Genomic DNA, 4,540 nt, shown 5'->3' with positions numbered 1-4,540 from the left:
TCGGCACGTGACCCCTGCTCCCAAGCCGCCATGTTTGTTCAGGGAACAGTCGGGCAGTCTTCATATCCGCCCAACGTCTGGCAACTTCTGAGCCGTGATGCCTGTCATCATAGTCATACTAGTTGGTTGCCCCCCTGCTTCCCTGAAATCAACCCTATAAACCCCTCCCCGTCATCTCTGCCATTCTCCCATCACCTATACCTCCAACCTTTTTGACATGAGAAAGAGGGACACTTTAGCCACACCCTGATCACGCCCCATCACACCCCTAGTCACGCATACCATAAAGATTTCATAAGAAAAATATGTTGTTTTATAATTCAGACCACACACTGGTCCTTTCTATCCTGGTTCATTTTCCTTCATAATAACATTTTAAAATTAGTAATATATCAATTTCAAGGATTGGAAAAAAGTTTAGAGTCAATCACACTCGTTTTAGTAGATAATTATATATGTTTACATGGAAAGAGGGACAAAGTGCTGAAAGAGGGGTAATGAGGAGGAAAGAGTGACAGAGGGACAGTCCCTCCAAAAGAGGGCCAGTTGGGAGCTATGCCCATACCCCACCCTCCCTCATCTCTCCTAAAATTCCTTCATTACGCCTGCCCCACCCTCCCTCATCACTCCTAACCCCCCCCCCCCCTCATATCACTCCTGTCCAACCCTCTCTCATTACTCCTAAAATCCCCTCCCTCATCACTCCTAAAAGCCCCTCCCTCATTACTCCTGTCCAATCTTCTCTCATCACTCCTAAAAATCCCCTCCCTCATCACTCCTAAAATCCCCTCCCTCATCACCCTGTCCCATCCTCCCTCATCACTCCTAAAATCCCCTCCCTCATTACTCCTGTCCAACCCTCCCTCACCACTCCTAAAATCCCCTCCCTCATTACTCCTGTCCCACTATCCCTCATCACTCCTAAAATCCCCTCCCTCACCACTCCTAAAATCCCCTCCCTCATCACCCTGTCCCATCCTCCCTCATCACTCCTAAAATCCCCTCCCTCATTACTCCTGTCCAACCCTCCCTCACCACTCCTAAAATCCCCTCCCTCATCACCCTGTCCCATCCTCCCTCATCACTCCTAAAATCCCCTCCCTCATTACTCCTGTCCCACTATCCCTCATCACTCCTAAAATCCCCTCCCTCATCACTCCTAAAATCCCCTCCCTCAATACCCCTGTCATACCCTCCCTCATCACTCCTAAAATTCCCTCCCTCATCACCCTGTCCCATCCTCCCTCATCACTCCTAAAATTCCCTCCCTCATCACCCTGTCCCACTCTCCCTCATCACTCCTAAAATCCCCTCCCTGCCATTCCCCCATCACCCCTGTCAGGCAGTGTCCAGGTATTATGGTGGATAAGCTCAGGTGGTGCAGAGCAGCTTGGAATGTCCCTGTGTTGTTACAAGCTGATAACAATAGAAGGCATCCAGACATCCCCTTAGATGTAAAGGTGTTATAGTTACTGTTATTTATACTGCCTCTGCTGCTCTGAATCTGTCGATCAGTCTTTCTTAACATTTTATTTATTTGCCACAACGTAGATGAACTTCCTGGAGACATTACAAATGCCATGCTTGGTGATTTCACCACCAGCATCTTTGCATTATCAAACAGGGCCTGAAAGGGTTACACCACCGAAGGGAATCTGGGGATATCTTTTGTCCCGTTCTCTCTGCTCACTGCCTGGGGGGTCTGAAAGCTTGTGTGGAGAAGCCTGTGTGACCTATCAGCACCTATCAGTGGCACTTGCAGGAGAACAGGGGCTGTTTCTATTGGCTGCCTGCTCCTGCTAATCATGAAAACATTCACACAGAAGGCTTTCGAAGCCTGTAAGGACAGGGGAGAGCTTGAGATAAACACCTAATGTGTTAGCGAATGTGGGAACCTTGATGAATTAACATTTGTTGAGCACATGTCGGTAATTTATCTCATTGCTGTGTCATTTCAGCTTCTCATTCGGTAACAGCTTTGATGAATTAACATTTTCTAAAGTGCTCTGTTAAGTCAGCTGTTTTCAGCATTACCGAATGCGGTAATGCTTGATGAATTGAAGCCATTGTCCTGAATGAGGCAGAGGCAAGAGAGCCTCCAACCTCAGGGCACAATGTTGGAGGGGGCGCACAACTCACTCAGCTATCATTCCCCTATTGTGTTTGAAGCAGAGCGAAATTAAAAAAAAGGTGGGGGGATACATAGCAGTGACTACAAGCCAGATAACTAAAGATTAAGGTGTTGGGTGTCCTGGGGCACTCTAGTCTCTAATAGCAATCAGTGTATGATGGGTGCAATGGAAAGGAACTTTTTTGGTGTCTTGGGTACTGGAGGACCTTGTACTGACTCTGAATATAGTGGACAAGCTGAGCTGAGGTGAGGTCAGGCAGGGTCCAAGTAATATGGTGGTCAAGCTGAGGTCAGGCCAGACAATATCAATGTAATATGGTGGACAAGCTGAGGTCAGGCAGTAGACAGGTAATATTAAGCAATTAGGCCAAATTTGCAAAGCCATATTTATCAGGTTTTAACTTGGTTGATGAACACATTTCTTCTTTGTTGTAATCAGTAGTCAGGTAATATGCTGGGGTGATATGCTGAGGTCAGGCAATGGTGAAACAATATGGTGGGCAAGCTGAAGTCAGGCAATGGTCAAACAACGTGGAGGACAAGCTGAGGTCAGGCAGTGGTCAAACAATATGGTGGACAAGCTGAGGTCAGGCAATGGTGAAACAATATGGTGGACAAGCTGAGGTCAGGCAGTGGTCAAACAGTATGGTGCACAAGCTGAGGTCAGGCAGTGGTCAAACAATATGGTGGACAAGTTAAGGTCAGGTAATGGTGAAACAATATGGTGGACAAGCTGAGGTCAGGCAATGGTGAAACAATATGGTGGACAAGCTGAGGTCAGGCAGTGGTCAAACAGTATGGTGGACAAGCTGAGATCAGGCAGTGGTCAAACAGTATGGTGGACAAGTTAAGGTCAGGCAATAGTTTAAACAATCAATTATGGACAAGCACCATCCAAGATGAATACATAGAACAATTAATTGAGAAGGGAATGTGCTAATTGGGCATATGATAACACCATGAGGAACAAGAAAAAGAACCCAATATAAACAGCACCAGACCACTTAGAATTATATCTCAAAATATAACAAATTTTATTGGGAATAGTTAACACATATAAAAACATCTAAAATCACCAACGGCGACAGCAGCGGGATAAGAATAAATAATTAGTCCAAAAATGGGGATTGATAACAGATCCTCAAAAACACCTCAATGTTATATCATAATATTCATAAATATATCATAGTATCAAAAAATAGATATAAGTCACAAGGCCCATAAATAAAGATATCCATAAGTATATGTAGCAAATGCAGAATTACCGTATATACTCGCAAGCAAGCCGAATTTTTCACTCCCCAAAAGTGGCCCAAAAGTTGGGGGGTCGGCTTGCTTGCGAGTTATGTTCCAAGATGGCTAGGTGGATGGGTAGGTAGTGCCCCTCCCCGCTCCCCCCGCGGCCGCCGCTGCTATTACCTTAGGTGGCGCCGCTTCCTCTATCCCCGTCCTGCTCCGGTAACTAATTCACAGCAGCGCGCCCCTCGGCGGCTGCTGTGTGATGACGGAGGAAACCATAGAGAGCGGTTCCCATAGTAACGGCGATACATATCGCCGCTACAGGAAGCCGCTTTCTATGGTTTCCTCCGTCATCACACAGCAGCCGCTGAGAGGTGCGCTGCTGTGAATTAGTTACCGGAGCTGGACGGGGATAGAGGAAGCGGCGCCACCTAAGGTAATAGCAGCGGCGGCCGCGGGGGGAGCGGGGAGGGGCACTAACTACCTACTCACCCACCTAGCCATACTGGGGCACTATGCTAGATATACCGGGGCACTATACTAGCTATACCGGGGCACTATGCTAGCTATACCGGGGCACTATGCTAGCTATACCGGGGCGGGGCACTATGCTAGCTATACCGGGGCACTATGCTAGCTATACCGGGGCACTATACTAGCTATACCGGGGCACTATACTAGCTATACTGGGGCACTATACTAGCCATACTGGGCACTATACTTGTCATACTGGCACTATACTAGCTATACTGGGCACTTTACTAGCTATACTGGGTGACTACCTACCCATACTGGGCACTATACTAGCTATACTGGGACACACTGGGGGGGATCATGCTGCCAGCATTTCATACCCCCGGCTTATATGGGGGTCAATAATTTTTTCCTGGTTTTTCAGGTAAAAGTTGGGGGGTCGGCTTACATGCGGGTCAGCTTGCTTGCGAGTATATACGGTATATATTGCACAGTGATCCAAAAAGAGATGTATAGTGAAGGTATATATAGCCAAATAACAAAGGTTGTAGTCAAGTGAGGAAAGCAGAGTAAACACTGCAATTACAGAGATAAACTAGGAAGGAGATCCATGCAAGTTAGAGTGAACAAAGTGAGAAGGCAAGGGACTTACATGAGGAACGGCTGAGGACCGTGACCATCACCACTGCGCGCCTT

This window comes from Hyperolius riggenbachi, chromosome 9 (assembly GCF_040937935.1).
Source record: "Hyperolius riggenbachi isolate aHypRig1 chromosome 9, aHypRig1.pri, whole genome shotgun sequence".
Taxonomy (NCBI): domain Eukaryota; kingdom Metazoa; phylum Chordata; class Amphibia; order Anura; family Hyperoliidae; genus Hyperolius; species Hyperolius riggenbachi.
Note: the sequence above shows the minus strand (reverse complement) of the source record.